General features: G+C 38.2%; 1 long non-coding RNA gene across 1 annotated transcript; it reads right to left on the bottom strand.

Annotated features, from left to right (window-relative positions):
* LOC106504757 lies at nucleotides 1,327–20,086 on the bottom strand. Its single transcript, XR_002346468.1, has 2 exons — nucleotides 19,916–20,086; nucleotides 1,327–1,703 (listed from the first exon to the last, which is right to left on the bottom strand). It is a non-coding gene; the product is annotated as an uncharacterized LOC106504757 (long non-coding RNA).

The following is a 20,115-nucleotide window of genomic DNA, read 5'->3' as shown; positions in this document are numbered from 1 at the left end:
AAGGAAAAGAGTGAGAGGTCATAACAAAAGTGACACTGGAAGAGATGTCTCAAACAAAAAGCATCATGCCTCAGATTCAAGAAGCACTATAAACTTTCGGGAAAAGGCAAAGGAAGTAACACCTAAGCACATCATATAAAAACTGCTGAAAACCAAAGAGAGGAAAATGTTAAGCTTCCATAATTAAAAAATCACTCTATCGAATGATGGTAAGATAGTTGTTTTGCAGCCAAATGGTGCTGTCCTCAGAGTACTAAAAAATACTTGTCAAATTAGAATTCACATTCAGATAATGTAACTTTCAAAAATTAAGGCAATATGAAGATTATTTTCAAGCTAACAGAAACAGAATCTCTGCCTTAAAGGGAAGAGTAGCCTTTGAGTGGAGAGAAGTGATTTTAGAAGTTCTCAGATTCTGGAAGGGATGAAGAACAATGAAAAAGAAAAATATATGGGCAAATCTCAGTAATATTAATTTTACAAAACAAAGCTACTATATCATGGTCTTAAAAACATACAGATTTAAAACATTAACAACCCATTGTGGCTCAGGGGGTTAAGAACCCGACAGTATCCATGAGAATGTGGGTTCTACCCTTGGCCTTGCTCAGTGGGTTAAGGATCTGGTGTTGCCACAAGGTTCGTCATAGATCACAGATGTGGCTCGGATCTGGTGTTGCTATGGCTGTGGTGTAGGGTGGCAGCTGCAGCTCTTATTCAACCCCTAACCTGGGAACTTCCATATACTGCAGATATGGCCCTAAAGGAAAAAAAAAAACAAAAAAACCAAACATTCACGACGCATAAGAGGGTAAAGTGGTCTAAGGTGTCTGCATTGTCTAGGAAGTACTAATATATACTGGGCTTTTAGATGTCAAGGATACACATTCTAATTTCTAGAGTAATCAATTGAAGAATAGTAAAAGAACATATAACTAAAAAGCCAATCAAAAGAAAAAGATGGAATTTAAAAACCTTATATATCCCAAAGAAAGTCAAGGGGAAAAAGTAAAGAACAGGTGAGACAAGAAAACAGTAGGATGGCAGCTTTAAAGCCGCCTATATCAGTAATTACATTAAATGTAAATTGATTACCCTAACTGAAAGATCAAGCCTGTCACCTTGGATTTAAAAAATACACCTTTAACCTGTTTTCAAGAGACAAATCTTAAATTTTAGAATGCAGAAAAGTTTAAAGTGAAAGATATACAAAAACTAACAGTGTGGCTATGTCAATATCCATGTAGATATTAGCCAAGAAACAATATAAGAAAGAAAAAGCAGTGTGTCAAGGGTCCTTACAGGAAGCGAATGACACACTCAGGATCACTTAAGGAAGGTTTATTTACAGAACTAATTACAAATGTGTGTATAGGGTATTAGAGAATTACAAGGTTAGTTCTGTGACCCAGAGCTAACAAGGGGGGAACTGTACCTCCCTTAAGCTCCAAGAGACAGAAGAAGGTAACCGAGATCTTGAGGGAGAGAGAACTCTTGAGAATTCACCTTGAGCGAGGCAATGACTTCTGAGGTAAGGGTATGTACACTGGTTCACTGTCAAGGCACATGTCCAGTTCAAGGCAATCTCTGATGGAGGGGGCCGGGGAACATAAACTCTTAGCTCACTCTTTTCCACCATACAGTCTCCTTCCGTCAGCTGTAAAGTCCTTCGTGGGGTGGTGTCAACTCAGTCATACTCTCATCTGAAATCAAAAACATAATCCACCCCCGAATTCTTCATATATGGCAGGGGAAGAAAAGAAACACACAACAAAACATAATCATAGTTTTATAAGGCCTGTGTTTTAGCCAGTCATGAGGACGAGGTTCACAAGCGAAGCTGCTTTCTTCCACCATCCATTCTGGGTTTCTCTCTCTTTGCTTGCCACCTAAGCTGAATGGAATTCTTTACCAGGTAGGGTGACCCAAGCATTCATTCTTGTACGATGAATCCCAGTGGAGGTCCTTTTTGGGTTACTCTATTTTATTTACTTTTTTTTTTTTTTTTTTTTTTAACTGGACTACTAGCCAAGAGAATAATAAGAAGCACCATGGTGAATGTCATACAATCCATATATATTCCACATTTCACTTATTCCATTGTGTAGCAGCAATTCAATTTCCCTCTGTTAAAAGGGATCTTTTACCCCTGTCAGTAGCAATCCCCTCTCTCTGTTGGTTAGTGACAGAAAAAGCCCAACATTCCAGCAAGCAGTGTCCACTTCCAATTCATTGAAACCATGTTTTCTAGGAAGCATTCATCCCTCGAATACTAAAACCTCCAAAACCACTAAGTCCAAAGTTTCAAGGAAAAAATTCCTCAAGTGGGTCATTAGGCATAATAAGAACCCAACACAAATGCATACGTATGTACACAGCAACTCTCCTCATAATAGCCAAAAAAAACGGAAACATCTCCAATGTCTATCGACAGTAGAATGGATACATAAATGTGGTCTATTCATAAAGTAGAATAGTATATAGCAATGAGAATGAAATGAACAACTAACTGCTCCAGGTAATAACATGGATGAATTTTGCAATGTTAAAAAAGGAAGCCAGACATGAAAGAATATATTAGGTATTCAATTTATATAAAGCTTAGCCACTGTTGTCTCCTGGTGGTCTAGCAGGTTGAGGATTCGGCATTGTTACTGCTGTGGCGAGGGTATGATCCTTGGCCCAGGATGGAACTTCTGCATGGAGTGGGTGCAGCCAAAAACAGATAGATAGCTAGCTAGATAGACAGATGAGAGATAAATAGGAGTTCCTGTTGTGGTTCAGCAGAAATGAATCCAACCAGTCTCCATGAGGATGTAGGTTCAATCCCTGGCCTTGCTCAGTGGGTCGGGGATCCTGTGTTGCTGTTGTGTGGGTCGGCAGCTGTAGCTCCAATTCAACCCCTAGCCTGGGAATTTCCACATTCCGTGGGTGTGCCCCTAAAAAGCAAAAAAAAAAAAAAAAAAAAAAAAAAAATAAATGTTAACCACTGTCAAACCTAATTTTTTGCTGTTAGAATTCAGGACGGTCAACTTTGGGAAGGAAGAAGAGTAATGACTGAAAAGGGACATAGTTATTGATGTGGATGGAAATTACATAGTTATCTTCACTTATATTTATGTGTTTTTATATATGTATGCTATGCTTCTATTAAAAAGCTTATTTTTGAAAAAACTCATATAATTGCCCTCTTGTGTACAATGTATAATTTTTCTGGATGCTTTTAAGTTGTTTTTCTTAGTTTTATCAGTTTAACAATAATGTGCTTAGCTGTGACTTTTTTTTTTTTTTTTTTTTTTTTAGGGCCGTACCCAAAGCACATGGAAGTTCCCAGGCTAGGAGTCAAATCAGAGCTACAGCTGCTGGCCTACACCACAAGCACAGCAATCTGGATCCAAGCCCCATCTGTGACCTATACCATAGCTCGCAGCAACGCCAGATCCTTAACCCACTGAGCGAGGTCAGGGATTGAACCTTTGTCCTCCTGGATGTTAGTCAGATTTGTTTCTGCTGAGTCATGATGGGAACTCCCTATGTGTGATTCATTGTAATTTCCTGCTTGTGATTTATTGAGCTTTAGGGATTTGTAGTTTTATGCTTTTTACCAAATTTGGAAAAATGCCACTAGTATTTTTTCTTACAAAATTAGTCACATAGAAAATTGAGGGAGTACTTTCACCTCTACTTTGCATAACTTTTGGGGAAGATGGCACTATATATTAAGTACTGATTTTAGGCGTATACTTCATTCTTTACATCAGAATTCCCAATTCGCAGGTTATTGTATCCTGGATGGCCTCATAAATGGAACCAGTGTTCCAATGTGTTCTCTCCAAGTTCTTGTCTAGCCTGTCAACTCATAAGGCTCTGACAATGAACCAGTGTATACCCTTACCTTGGGCCATGTCTCCTAAAGTTCTTCCCCATGGAAGGATTTCCTTTTACTATTACATGTCAAGGCCACTAATGAGTGTTGTTGTGTGGTGACCACTCATATCCAGCTATTGCCAGCTTACTACAGGTCCTTTCATGAATGAAGAGGACACACACTGTTTTCTCTCCCATTAATTGTTCTGAGGAACTCATCACGAAGCCAGTTTATCTGGGTTGGGGGAGAAGTGATGCAGGAGTAGGAGCAAGGACTACAGGGGTCTGAGTCATCTGCTCATTTAGTTTAGTTGTGGCCGTGCTTCCAGTCTCATGGGGAGTGGACTGCTGCTGTGCTCATTCTGATGTATGGTTTGATGAATCTGATAATACCAGCTCATGACGGACAGTTTTACTGTTCACATGGCCAACTGATGTCCTGTGATCAGTGTTCCATCTCTACCATGTAGCAGCAACAAATCAGGAGCTGCTTTTCAAAGAAACAAAACAAAACGTTGTTGGCTGAGGAAGATGCATCCTTACTCCAACTGAAGGGTCTGTGTTGTAATTCTCCTACTGGAACTAACCCAAGGCTTCATGTAACATCGCTACTGTATGACCTATCAATACCATTGGAAGTATGATTGGGCAGCCAATTATAAGGCCCAACCTGCAAGATAGTTTTCTTTGGGTCCCACTCAAAACTATTAGCCTTACAGTTACCCAGAAAACAGGTTTGAGCCGGCCACTCAAATGTACTTTATTTGGTTGTCTCCAGAACTCAATGAGGACTGCTACATGGTTTCCCTTTTTCTTTGTTGTAGTGGTAGAAAACACAACTAGTCATCACTTACTTGAATGGATATCCTAATATGTCTCAGACCACTGCACCCCTAGAAAGTTGTGACAGGTGCTGGAAGTTTTGTAAGATTTATCTGCATCTTCTGGCAAGCATATGTCTTGCCAAAGCGTGTATGCTGCTTGCTACTCCCTGCTCATTAGGTTCATTATTAACATAATTTAATTGCCATAATAGACCAGTGTGATAGCACGTGGCACAGTGATATCATCCGGATCCCTTCACACCATAGAGACAACAGGAAAGTTGACACAGCCCTGAGACAAAACAGTTAGGGTTTACTATTGTCCCTGCCATTTAAATGCAATCTGCTTCTGACTTTCTTTGGAATGGGGTGGGGGCAGGGCGCATTTCCAGCTCAATACCTGTGTATCATGTCAAAGTCTATGTTAATTTCCTCCAATGAAGACATCACATCTGGAACAACTGCAGTTGGTACCCTACATGATTAAGCTTTGCAATAATCCCCCGTCATTCTTCACTACCCATATGGTTTTAAACTGTCATCCATATGACCCATCTGGTGACCACACGGGGAATTAAAAATGGGAATATGGTATGAATCACCATGCTGTCATGGTGGCACTAACTTCTGTACTGCTTTTCTTTTACTGTCTTGAGAAGGTGTGGTAGCAAGTAGTTCTTAACTTCTATGTAGTTCTTTCCAACAATAATAACACTCACGCCATTGGTCAGGAAACCAAAATGAAGACTGCTTCAGTTATTAAAATATACTCTCACTACACATCCAGGACTAGAGAAATAACCATAGCATGGGTCTCTCTGGGCATACTGTTGGCCAGACTCAGGCCAGGTCACTTGACTTTCTTTGGCCCCCTATTCTAACTGATAAATGGCCACTGGAGAAGGATGAGGGCAGATTCCCTAATTTGCTCACTGAAATTAGCTGGGGAGCTTAAAAATTCAAATGTCTGGGTCTCACTCCCATAAATTATCTGTTAACTGGCCTGGGGAATATCCTTGGCTTTAGAATTCTAAGGTGCTCTTATGACAGACAAGTTTGGGGACTACTGGATTAGGGGAAGATTCATGGTTATAACACTGTGGCTGCATTGCTGGGTTCTTCCTCAAAGGGACCAAAGCTCTCCCTATCATCAAGAAGAACCAAGTCTAAACTGGATGAAATACTTCAAATTTAGCTACAATAACACTAGTTAGTTTACGTCTGAGATTTTTTTTCCACCTGTATGTCAAGGAGCACATTAATAAGTTAGTCTATTTCATTTCCAGGGATCTCCTTATCATTTAGCCATCCATTACTACTTTTCCCTGTAGGTCAAAACAGTTTTTTTGCTTATTATAATTCTGCCCACCTTCTCTCCGATAGTTAAATGTCATCATGTGGTTTATACCACTTTGGAATTCTATTATTCCCACTCTCAGGAAACTCATTCTGCCACAGCATTCATCACCAGTGCAGTTCTCAGTGACTTGGTGAAGGCTGAGGATGCCTAGGAGCCTTTGTACCCCTTCCTCGTGGTATGCCAGGGAATTTCTGATATTTTGAAATTGCTATTTCAAATACTTTCTCTAGGCCATTTATTTTTAGGGCCACTTATTACTTGTAGGCAATTACTGAATCAAAGCCTCATCCTAGCTAACTATTGATGGCAGCATATTAAATCTCAGTTCTCAGGTGAGTGCATCTATGCCAATAAATTTGCCTTGATCAAACCTATATCTGTTCTGCCTTGGTGTAACACCCTTAGAACACACTTCCAAATACACTCCCCAGGTTCCTACTGGTCAAAACAGCAAGGTCTTTAACTCCTCTGTAGGTTATCTAGTGCCAGAGCAGGCTGCATACGTCTCTGATGGGAAGGCTCTGTTGACTTTTAACTGGAGGAACTGGGAGGTGGTGAGGGTAAATTCTGAGGACAATAGGAATCAGCTTATGAGAAAGATACAGCCACTGAGAGCCTCTATGCAGAGGAGGTTGGTTTCCTCAGCAAAGGAAGCTCAGGGGAATGTCGGGGTTCAGAGTTCTCAGCCTCAATCTTGTCTGCCCAAATGTCCCCGGTCTAAGTCTTAGGGCCCCACTCCTTCCACACCAATACTAACCTTAGTTCAAGAAAACTGGAAAAACTGAACATTTAATTGAGCTATGAATCAGCCTTACCTGCCCCGTGTTTATAGAAGATGAGATTCCAAAGCTACAGTGGAGGAGTTCTGATCTCCTGCAACATTCTGAATTGTATATTTATAGTTTTATGTTTGTAAGAGAAGCCTGGTGGATTCACGATCTTTCTAATTGCTATGGTTACCATGATGACATTGCCCTCCCCCTTCATTCCATCCCGTGGTAACCCTAACAGTACTGCAAGCCATGGATTACTACCTGTGGTGCCTTTCCCTATGGCAACAAGGTTATCCTTGTAATTGATTTTACATGTGTGTATGTGTATACATAATCCAATCCCAGAATCCCATTTTGAGAGTCCATTTCCTGTGACAACTCCTAGTACCAATTATTCTATCAGTAAAAAGAAATAGAAGGCATACTCGAAATAAGAAAGGAAAAAAATTGGTAAAATACATATATTAAAATTAATGATTTTTTCCAAAAGACACCATTAAGAAAATGAAAAGACAAACCATGTTATGGGTGCACCTCTATTTGAACAAGAACTCATATCCAGAGTAAAGTCCTAAAATTCAATAATAAAAAGATTCATAACTCAACAGAAATGAGTAAGTGACCTGAACAAGCACTTCAAAAAAGAGAACCTCCAAATAGCAAATAACTTAAGAAGGTGCTCCGCCCCAAGAGTCACAGGGAAAATGTAAATGAATGCCAAATGAGACACCACTACACACCCATCAGAATGGCTCAAGTTAAACAGACCACCAAGTGCAGAACAAGACACTTTCATATACTGCTGGTGAGAACATAAATAACAAACCTTGGAAAACTGTCATTCTTTACAAAATTTCAATCTACCTCAATGACAAGGAATTTTAATCCTAAGTATTTTCGCATTTGAAATGTCTGCTCATGTACCCTAAGCAACATATGAAAGAATGCTTGTGGTACTATTATTGGTTAGTAGCCCCAGAGCAGAACAATTCAAATAGCCACAACAGAATGGATAAATATAGTTAGTTTATCCATAGGATGTAATATAGCAATGAATATGAACAGACTACTTCTACAAACAACACAGATGAATCTCACAAATAATAATGGTGAAATACACAATCTTATTCATGTAAGACTCAAACCCAAGCAAAAATAGTCAATGTTTAGAAGTTAGTAGGAGGATCACACTTGAGGAGGAGGGATAGGATAGTTATTGCGAGGTCACATATGAGGTTTCCATATAACTGGTAATATTCTAGTTCCTGGGTGGTGGATATAGTGGTATTTTTACTTTATGACAGATACTTCATTCATTTCTCATATGCTGTATTTCAGTTTTTTAAAAAGATGGTCCTAATAAGACTGGGAACTACTGGATGGGCCTCCTTGCGCCTTTCCATCAATGCAAATACTTATTCCTTCAAGGTCCAGCTCAGATTCACAGCCTACTTGAAGCCCAACCACATGAGCTAGAAATGATTTCTCTCTCTGCTTGGTTTTTATTACATTTCTTGTGAGATAGTAAAATAGTAGAAATGATACAGGCTAAGGGGCTTGGGCTTTAATTTGTAAGGCAAAATAAGCAAGTGAGTGACATGGTCATATTTGTATCTGCTCACTGAGAATCTGTTTAGCTAATTTTACTTATTATATTTATTTGAATATGCAAGAAAATATAAAAATTATATATACACATGTAAATATAGTATGTTAGACTGTTATAATACTTCCTCCCTATGAATCATGCCGCCTTTGCTTATGCCTCTTTGCAATGTGCCTTTGCCACTTTAACTATCAAAAGGCAGTTTATTTCCCAACTCTTAAATCTATACTAGCCTTGTGACTTGTTTTGACCACTGAATGCATTAGATGTGACTCTGTGCAACTTCTTTAGATGAAGTTTAAAGAGGTTTGCAGCTTCCTTTTTCACCTTCTGGAACACTGCCCTGGGCCACTATGCTATGAATAAGTCTGGGATGAGAGGCCATATGAAGGAAGCCATGTGAATAAGTCAACAGAAACACAACAGAAAAACTTTCTGGCCAAAACACAGCATGGTGAGAAATAATACAGCATTATTGTCTTAAGCCATTAGATTCTGTGGTGGATCTGTAGTGCAGGAATAGATCATCTAGTCTGTTGAGGCAGAGACTGCTATTGTCTCTCAATGTCCTTTCTTTGCTTCTTCCTTCCCAGGTTTTGGCCCACTGCTACATGGCAAGGACTATATTTCCTACCATCCCATAGACATGGGGCCATGTGACTACATTTTGGCCCATGGGCTATAAGTGGAAATGATGGCTGCAATTTTGGTGATATGGCCTTAAAAGAAAAAGTATACTGTTTTTCCATTTCCCATTCCCAGATATCATGGCAGGAGCTCGAATAATTATCTTAGGCCATGAAATAGAAGCCACATATTGGGTATAGCAGATCAACAAGCTAGAAGGGGCCTGGGTCCCTAATACCTGAGGTTGCTGTACCAATCTTGAACTGATTATCCCTGGACTGTTACAGAAGAGAAAAAATTAACTTCATTTTTTTTTTTTAATTTTGGTCTTAAAGCAACCAAACCTATATCCCAAGTAATATGTATTTCCCATTATTTTCCCCTTATAGTTATATACAAATACACAGGCATACATATACATCTATGAGTATAAATATTTTGAGTGTAAACATGCACACACAAATATGCAAACACTTATGTGTGCTGCTGCTGATGTTTCAAAGACTGGGATCATGCTATACACACTTCTTCATCTTGTTTTTTGTCATTTAGCAATAATATCTTGTAGAATCACGATTCATTACTTTTCTTTTGATAGGATGCATAAACTAAATCATTCAACCATTTTCCTATTAATGAGTTTTCACTTTGTTACTTGTTTTTTTGCTACTATGGATGATGCTACAATGAATATTCTTATAGGTAGATCCTTATGTATTTTATTTCTACAGGACAGATTCCCAAGAATGATATAGCTAGGACAAAAGATATTTGTAGTTTAAAAAAATTTAACACATGTTGCCAGACTATTTTGAAATAGGTTGAAAAAGCTCACAATTATACCAGCAATGTGTAAAAAGACCCTTTTACTTGGATCCCTGCTGGCAATAGGTGCTACTGGTCATTACACATTTTGCCCAGTCTGAAAAGATGTCTTCCTTCACTCATAAAAGGAGAAATGCACGATTTTAAAAAAGTATATGAAGATTAGACATTTTGACTTATCACTCCCAAATCCAAAAGTTTGATAACATACTTTAATGAGAGTGCTATGGGGACACTCTTACTTGTTTATATAACACTTATAGGGGGAAATTTGGCAAAATCTACCAAAATCACACACACATACATATATACCCTTTGATCCAGCAATCTAATTTCTGTGAAATATGGAACATGTGAGACAAAATTACATACAGCATTATTCATTACCACAGCGTTTTTAAAAGCAAAAGACTGAAATCAATGCAAATGTCCATCATAAGTGCTGGTAAAATAAATTCTGGCATTCTTTGAAATACTAGGCAGCAATAAAGGATAAGGACTCTCACTACGGAGCTACTTAAATAACTTGAGTTGTGAAACATACTGCATTTTATGATAACCTATGTTTTGTTTTGTTTTGTTTGTTTGTCTTTTCTAGGGCCACTTTCCACAGCATATGGAGGTTCCCAGGCTAGGGGTCAAATCGGAGCTATAGCCACCAGGGCTTACACCACAGTCACAGCAACGCCAGACCTGAGCTGCGTCTGTGACCTACACCACAGCTCACGGCAACGTGGGATCCTTAACCCACTGAGCAAGGGCAGGGACCGAACCGCAACCTCATGGTTCCTACTCGGATTCGTTAACCACTGCACCATGACGGGAACTCCAATAACCTTTGTTTTTTTAAAAAAAACAGCCTTAAAAAAATGAGAATAAAATAAACTCATATTTGTATTCAAAAGCTCTGGGAAAATACATGAGAACAAATAAAAGTAGTTTTGAGATGTGTGGCACTGCCATGGGAAATGGGCGGACGGGAAATCTGTGGAGGAAACTTCAACTCAAAACATAAATATCTATCTATCTAGATACACACTGCACACCATTTGAATGAATTACTCCTCAAAAAGAGAAGAAAAAGGAAAAACACTTCCAGCAGAGTGAATTCCACAGTTTCCCTTATTTGATTGCCCTCAAGTGAATTTACCTATCTGATCCACTCTTTCCTCAACTATATAATAGGGATAAGATCTGCTTCCCAATGCTTTGGCAAGCACCAAATTAGAAGTGTGCCCAGCCCAGTGCCTGTTACACAACAGGCACTTAATGTTAGTTGAATAATGATAATAATAAAAGTGGTTTGCCAGTCTGTTAGGTAGGCCTAATTGGCATCTCATTATTTTAATTTGTATTTTTCCTGTTTCTTCAGATTTTGAGCATCTTTTCCGATCTGGATTTACTCTTTGCTGAGTTCATACTCTTTGCGGAGTTCATACTCTTTGCCCACCCATTTTTCTGTAAAATTGCTTGTTTCTTTGATGTAAATTTCTAAGCGCTCTTTTAATATTATAGATGTTAAACTTCATTGTAAATATTTTTCTAAACTTACTGTACATCTGTTAACTATGTGTATATTTTTGCATACAAGTTATTTTTTATACTGAGAAATGTCTTTTTTGAGAATATGTATTCTACTGTTGTTGGATGAAGTATTCTATACATGTCAATTAGGTTCAGTTGACCGATGGTATTGTAGAGTTCAGCTCTGTCCTCACTGACTTTCTGCCTTCAGATGCTGAAAGAGGGGTGATGAAGGGTCCAGCTATAAGAGTGAATTTGTCTATTTCTCCTTGCAGTTCTATCAGTTTTTCCCTTAGTACCTTAATGCTCTGTCATTAGACATACACACATTAAAAGGTTCTTAAATCTTTTTGGAGAATTGACCCCTTCATCATTATGCTCCTTTCTATCTCTGGTAATTCTCCTTGTTCTGAAAAATGTTTTTGTCTGAATATAGCAACTATGGTTTTCTTTTGATCAGTATTAGCATAGCAGATCTTTCTCCATCTTTTTACCATTAACCCAGCTCTGTCTTTATATATAAAGTCGGTTTTTTGGTTTTTTTTTTTTTGTCTTTTGTCTTTTTAGAGCTCTACTTAAGGCATATGGAGGTTCCCAGGCTAGGGGTCTAATTGGAGCTGCAGACGCCGGCCTATGCCACAACCACGCCAGATCTGAGCCTCATCTGTGACCTACACTACAGCTCACGGCAACGCCGGATCCTTAACCCACTGAGCGAGGCCAGGGATTGAACGTGCATCCTCATGATTCCTAGTCGGATTTGTTTCCACTGCACCACGAAGGGAACTCCTAAAGTGGGTTTCTTCTGTATGGCTCCTGAGAACATGGAGATCTAGTAAGGGATGTTGGCTTCCTCTCTCCAGATTAACCCTGGGTAAGTGTGGAAAGGAAGCAAGGGCTTGAGGAGTAAGATCAGAAACTGTGAGGAAACCCTACTTTAGGGTCAAAAGGAAGTTTTTAAGTACGATTCTTGCCGCTATACTCCACTTATCATGCCAATGTAGGAAGATCAGTGCCAAACATCTGATTACTATAGAAATCATCGGTAACAGATCAGGTTTCCCAGGGTACAATGATACAAAGAGCCTGTTAGAGTGTGGGCTGCACAGATATTTTAGAAAAGGGAACATTCACTCCTCCACTCTCTCCCCAAACCTCCAGGGTTTTGATGGATTGTTACAGCCTTCTGCTGCTGGATTATGAGTCTCAAGGCAAATCTTTACCAGAGGTGTTGTCCAGGGAAATAGAAACCAACAGAGATAGAGCATTAAAGCACTTCTATGGTGCCTGGAGTTCTGTGTTCTCTGTTCCTTAAACTTGTGGGAAGGGATAAAGCTAGGGGTCTGTCCTTTTGCTCATCCTCCACATCCATTAATCAGAAAGAGCAGTAGAGAACATGAATTTAAAGACCAAAATATGTAGACACAACAAATTAAATGACATATACCAACAGAAGTAGAATTATAGGAAGAGATACTTAATTTAAAAAAATTTAAATAGAATAATTTTAAAAACAATTCAATTATTCATTCAACAAATTTCCATGAGTACCTATCAAGTGTCAGACACTGAGGATTCATCAGTGAACAAGACAGACAAAAAATTGTGTGTATTTTCTAGTGGTGGGAAATGGTCTAAGGGACAGAGACAAAAACATACAAACAACTAAACAACTAACTAACCAATAAACTATTTTGAAAAGTAATACTTGTTTACAAAAATAAGGCAGTGTAAAGCAGACTGAAACTGCTGATAAGGGTCACAATTTTAAAATGAAACTGATCCTAAAATAGGAGCCAAGAAGATGCTGAGTGGGAGGCTACTAAGTATGAAGAAGGAACAAGAAATCATAAAAGAATCACAGGAGACTATTAGGTATAAAACTGCAAGTTTAAAGATCACAGATGGATAAATAGCAGGGTAGAGCAGAGTTTATGTTGCTTTGGAGGTACAGAATTTTAATGTTTTTATGAAGTTAAAATTTCTAGGAGTTCTGTTGTGGAATATTTTCCTTTGAGGTGGGTTCCTAGTGCTTTGATGTTTGAGAAAACCTTCATTCAGAGATCTTTTAGGTTTATAATTAAAATATTTTAAATTATAATATTGTACATGGTAAGAAATTCAAATAAAAGGAAAGTAAAAGACCTCACCAACTCTTTCCCATTCTCCTTTCCACAGAAGTAATGATTTTTTGGTGTGTCTCTTTCCAGAAATTTCCTATGCATAATCAAATGCATGTGCATAGTTTTAAAAATTAATAAGTACAATATTATATATTTTCTGAAAATTGCTTTTTTCACATATATGGACCTACTCTAGAGATTGAGGTTTTAAAGGACAGAAAACCAGGCCAGACTCAAGGTAAATCTGTGACCTACACTGCAGCTGGCTGGTGATTGAACCTGCATCCTCATGGATCCTTAACCCACAACGGGAACTCCAAGTGTCTATTTACTTTTTAACTATAATCTTTTTTTAGTCAGTGACTGCAAAAGTGGCATCTCTAAGCACACTCATAGAATTATAGGCGTGAAAGGTCTTTTCCAAGTTTACCACGTGCCTACCTGGTATCACGTATCTTTAGGAATTTTCTATTAGGGTCTATATACTTCTTGTTTTCAACACCAGAAAGTATTATGGAAGGTGATTTTTAAACAGTTTTACCGTTTGTTATTAATTTACAGATACCAGTTTTGTTTCGCTTGTTTATTTCCAGTTTGCTGCATTTCCTCTTAATACTGTGGGTAAGGCAGAGTAGTTAAAATGTAGTTCCTCTTAAATAAAGGGGAAGTATGAGAACACCAAACACCAAAATCAAAATCCTATTTTTAGAGAAAGTTTTGTTTATCCCTTTAAAAATGTTTGAATAGATAAGCCAACAGTTAATAAAAATCCTTTCAAAAATTTGTTTAGTTTCCTATGTAATAATCACTAATTTAACACCAAACTTAAATCATTAATTTGAGACCAGGAGAGAAAGTCTCCTCTCAATTTGTTTAAAGATAGTAGATGGTCCATTAATTTCATCTTACAGTTCCAGTCTATCAGTGTACAATTCCTTATACATCTCTCTTACTTTGGATTTCTTATTTCCTTGATAACATGTCCTACTTCTTGGTCTAATCCTGCTTTAGGTGGTGTATATATCTTCCATTAGCTTCTTGAGAAAGGATGCATGAACTCTATATTTGAGACCTTTTAGGTCTGAAAATAACTTTATTCTAGCTTTATACTTGATTGAAAGTTTGGCTTGTACAGAATTCTAAATTAGAAGTAATTTTCCTGGGAGTTTCTGTCGTGGCTCAGTGGTTAACGAACCCGACTAGTATCCATGAGGACGAGGGTTCGATCCCTGGCTTCACTCAGTGGGTTAAGGATCCAGTGTTGTTGTGAGCTTTGGTGTGGGTGGCAGACGGGGCTTGGATCCTGCACTGCTGTGGCTGTGGTGTAGGCCAGCAGCTACAGCTCCAATTAGTCCCCTAGCCTGGGAACCTCCGCAGGTGTAGCTCTAAAAAGACAAAAGACAAAAAAATAAAGAAGTAATTGTCCTTCAGAATTCTCCCTTATCCTTTTGCTCTCAGAGTTATTATCAAAAAACCCAAAACATTCACCTCTGTATGCCTCATATGAAACCTGTTTTTTTCTCTCTATAACTTGTACAATCTCCTCTTTGTCTTTCTACTCATTATCTTTTTATACAAAGAATGGGGAGACAGGAGATACAGAAAAAAGAGCTCCAGAAATCAGCATGGGGTCCCCTTAAGCATTTTATACTTACAGCAATTTTAATTAGGTCCCCAAGAGCCACCTGTGATTAGCGCTGACACATGGCTCTATCATACAGGCTGTGCAGGCCTAGAACAACCATTGTGCAAAACAAAACGAGGTACAGCTATAATAAAAAAAGATGTTGACAGTGATCCAAAAATAATAATTATAACAAAGATAATCGCTGTACATTTTTATCTGCTAGTACTGTTTCAATTACTTCATATGTATTAATTGATTGAATTAGTATATACAATACAGCCTTAAAAAGGTAGGTATTATCTACATTCTTATGGGTTATATAATTTACCCTGGCAGAGCCAGATTTCTAGTCCAAACTACCTAGCTCCAGAGTCTTGTGGTCTTAAGATTATGCTATGTACACTACCTTCCAGTAGGAGGCAGTAATCATTTTTTGTTGTTTTGTTGCTTTTAGGTATCTTTTCTTGACAAAATAAAGAGTTGGCAAACCTATGTTGACTTTCTCCATTAAAAAATTTATTGGTTGGTGAAATGTGAAAGCCTGGAAATCATCAGTTTATAGGGCCAGGAGAGAACAAGGAAATGAAAATTTGAGAGAGGATAACTAATGGAGCAAAGGAGGATGCTCTAATATTTGAAGGATGAGTTCTAAAACACGGAGCAGTTAGACTTTGAAGGACAGGGCAGACGCTAAGTACAGGAGGAATTATAGCCACATTTGGAGATGATGGTGAGGAAAGAGTCTCTGGTACTAAAAATCAAGGTTATGTGAGCCCCAAATAAGCCTGGTAGTATCAGTTAGAAGGCTTAATAAGTAAGTAATATAGAATGGTGAAGATATAGAACCACTTTTGTGAGGAATGGGAAAAATTAAATCTAGGAATAGACTGACAGACCAGAAAACAGAGATGGTGTCAACACTAAGTATCTTGAAGAACTCTAAGAATGGTGGGAGGAAGGCAGTGGTGATATAAACAAATACATGAAGTTGTGGTCAGAAGGTAGGGGTTCTGAATTTAAGATCTCAAAGGCAGAGTAAATATTCATTGATGATGATGAAGATGATACTGATGATAACAACAATTCATTTAGCACACTGAAGAAAATTAGTTATGGAGTCTCTGCTGTGGCACAGTGGGTTAAGAATCCAACTGCAGCATCTCATGTGGGTAAGATCCCCTGCCCAGTGCAGTGGGTTAAAGGATCTGATGTTGCCTCAGCTGTAGTGCAGGTCACAGCTGTGGCTTGGATTCAGTCCCTGACCTGGGAACTTCTATATGCTGAAGGTGCGGCCATAAAAAATTAATTAGATCTAGTTATATCAATCATTACCATCAGCATATTACAGATGAGAAACTGAGGCCCTAAAGAATTTTCAAAAACATGCTTACGTTTTTCCTAGAACTAGTCAAGATGACTCTGAAAATCATCTGGAGTAGGAAAAGGCCTGGCATTTCTCAAGAAACTTTTGAAGCAAATAGTGGATCTTAACTATTGTTAATATCTTGCTGGGTGTTAACAATTGTTATAAAGTTGTAGCGTTATGATAGTGTGGTAATGTCATTGAGGTCGTACAGATTGACCAATGGAAAAGAATAAATGATCCATGGATATGTAGAAATCTGATTTGAGATTGATGACATTACAAACCGTAAGAGTTAAACTGTTCAATAAATGCTGCCAGAACAACTAATTGTTCATATATAAAATAAATAAAATTAGATCTCTGCCTTAGGCACAAAAATAGTAGGTTGATTAAAAAAAATAAAGAAGGAGTTCCTGCTCTGGCACAGTGGGTTAAAGATCCAGCACTGATGCAGCTGTGGTGTAGGTTGCAGCTGCAGCCTGGATTTGATCCCTGGCCCAGAAATTTCCATATGCCATGGGAATGGCCAAAAAAAAAAAAAAAAAGAAAGAAAAAGAAGAATAAAGTATAAAAAATATGAAGAATAAAAGCTTAAAACCTTTAGCAAAAAGATAGATGAATATCTTTGTGATTTTGAGGTAGGAAAGTATTTCTTTTTTTTTTTAGGAAGGATTTCTTAAGCCAGACTCCAAAAGCACAAAATATAAAGGAAAAGATGAATAAATCTGACAACATTCAAACTAAATTTGAGTATAAGAAAAATCACCAAAAACCAAGTCAAATAAAAGACATGGACTGGAAGATGAAAGGCAACCACTACAGGCAATGGTTTACTACTATGCAGAAAACATCAATCAATGAAAAAGATGAGCAAAGCAATAGAAAAATGGGCAAAGATGTCCAGAGATGTCCTGGAGACATTTGGGATTAGAAACATCTGGGTTGGAAAAGAGATTTGGGCTATAACAATTACTGATCATACTTGAATTCATAGGACTAGGTGAGTTGATAGAAGGAAAGAATGTAAAGAAATGAAAGATCTGGGCCTGGCTAGGACATAAGGCAAGCAGAAGATTATCAATCCTCACTCAAGCTCTGAACACTACATAATAACTCCTTTAACCTTATTCACATATTGCTTATTTTGTTTGGCCTTTCTGGTCATAACTTTAGAGATGGAGTCTAAATACAAGAAATAATCACTAATAAAGCCAGATACTGTTGGACACTACATCAGAAAGTGGTCAGATAAGTCCGTGTCAGTTCTATAGAACAATTGTTCCTTTAGTTCACTTCTAGTTTAGGAACCATGTTTCCTTTAGCCTCTCTGTTTCATGTGCAGCCCAAAAAAAAAAAAAAAAAAAAAAAAAAAAAAAAAAAAAAAAAAAAAAAAAAAAAAAAAAAACCTTGTATGAATGCCAAAAAGGCAGGGGTTGTAGAAATGAAATGCAAATTAAAAATACGAATGAAGCATAATTTAAATTTTTAAATAAAGGGAATCTAAGAAAATATTCCTTATAATGCACAATAAGAATTTAACGGCCAGGGTTAGGAACTATATCCCTTTATATGCATGTAACGCATTAGAAATAACTAATGCATGGTGTTCCTCTGTGGCTCAGTGGGTTAAGGACCTGGCGTTGCCACTGCTGCACCTTGGGTCACTGCTGTTGGTGTGGGTTTGATCCCTGGCCCAGGAACATCCACATGCCAAGGGAGTGGCCAAAAAAAAAAAAAAAAGGTGGGGGAGATGGAATATACATTTTAAAATTTTAAGCCCCTCCAAAAAAGTGTTTCATCCTTATAGACTTCCACTCACTACATTTCTTCTACTTGGAAATGGCAAGCCAGCTGTCCACTGCTCAAGGGAAGCCAATCACAGAAAAACTACATAGAGTATAATTCTTTTTATATGATGTTCAAGAACACGCAAAGCAAGACAGAACAGTGGCGGCGGTGATAGTTAGTAGGTACATAAAGAAGTTCTATGGGGTGTTTGATATATTCCGTATATTTGGATTTGGGTGTTGATCACATCGAATTGTACAGCATCTTACTATGTTATATCTCTTAATTGAGGTATACATTTTTTATTCCTTTAAAGAAAAACTTCTTAGAGGACTTAAGAATCTCACTTAACACAGCTTGTTTTGTTCTTGTCAAGACAACAAAGACTCTAGTTAAGAAACAAACTTTTAGTGACCCCCAAGCTTTTCTTACACCTTATGGCCCCTTGACCAACACATGCCTGACTCAGCCATCTCCCCAACAAAACAGGCTCAAAGACTAGGATGTCTGAGATCATTTTCAGGATAAACCCATCAAACCAAAAGTAAGCTCCCAAGAGGAAACTGAAAATAAATCCTAATGTAAACGCCAACCTTTAAATCATTACTTTGTATACCATCTTCTACACTGCTCTAGCTCATGAACATGAACTTGTATCTAAACACCTTCATAGAAATTTTCATTGTCATTTTACTGTGACAGTTTGGATCGAAGTAAAATGATAGAAAATCAGTTTATCTAGGTTTAAACTAACTCTCTTACTGATAATTTTTTTTTAGTGAAGGACGACCACAAATATTAAACAGTCCAAGGAATGAAAAGTTGCTTTAAAAATAATTTCTTCACTTTCACACTTTAGGATGAAAATACTAATGGAAAAATGAAAAATAAAACCTGTATAATCACAACTGGCTGTTACATTAAATCATACAAGATGAAATATTGCACATTGCACAGTTTGTTATTGTATGTTGTTAGTCAAGTGGGGCTGAGCACTGTAAAGTGGCAGTGTATTGAGATACACAACATGCAATCAGCAAGTGCGTTACTTTGGATATTTTACTTCAACAAAAACAAGAAACAAAGGCATGTCAAGGAAGGTGCTTCAAGAGACTGAAGCTGTCTCCTTTCACCCTTTAATTATTTTTTTCAGGTGCTAATAAAAATAAATAAAAATTGAACATCTCCACCGACACTTGCGATTGTAGCAGAAGCCTTGCAACATAAAATGAAGGGAACCATCAACCTTTAATACCCTTTTACACTTTCGTAGTTTTAGCCAACCTAAACAAGAACTGATCTGCAGAAGGAGCTGAAATTATCCAAAGAAAGACTCTCACGGGTCTCGACTGAGAGTGGCAAGGAGCCTCAGAGCAGCGTTGCACTAAACAAACAAGGGGCAGAGCTGGAAGCAGTTCCTAGTTTAGGTAAAGTAATTTTAACTTCTTTCTTAAAGCCCGGCCTGAAGGAATGACAGAGCGAAATAAGGCACCGCGAGTGTAGAGGGGAAAGATGCGCTTAGGTGAATACAATCCTGGGGTCGCGGCTGGGAAGAGGCCGAGATGAGAGGAGTCGAAGTAAAAAAAGATGCCAGGAGAAACTCACTTTTGAAAGGCACCATCCAGTTACAAAGCACTCTCACGTGCTTTATCTCATCGGACACAATATCCTTTCTGCGGGCCTCCAGCGTCCGCAGATGTTAAAGGCCCACTGTGAGGGCCCTCTGCAAAACCGAGACTCCAAGGCCGGCCTCGCTACCCGTCAGTTCCCGCGGCCGCCCGTGCCCCCGCGGCACCCGCCGGGCG

Source organism: Sus scrofa, chromosome 8 (assembly GCF_000003025.6).
Source record: "Sus scrofa isolate TJ Tabasco breed Duroc chromosome 8, Sscrofa11.1, whole genome shotgun sequence".
In the NCBI taxonomy this organism is placed as follows: Eukaryota; Metazoa; Chordata; class Mammalia; order Artiodactyla; family Suidae; genus Sus; species Sus scrofa.
The sequence above is the reverse complement of the archived record's forward strand: the minus strand, read 5'-3'. Positions and strand labels throughout refer to the sequence as shown.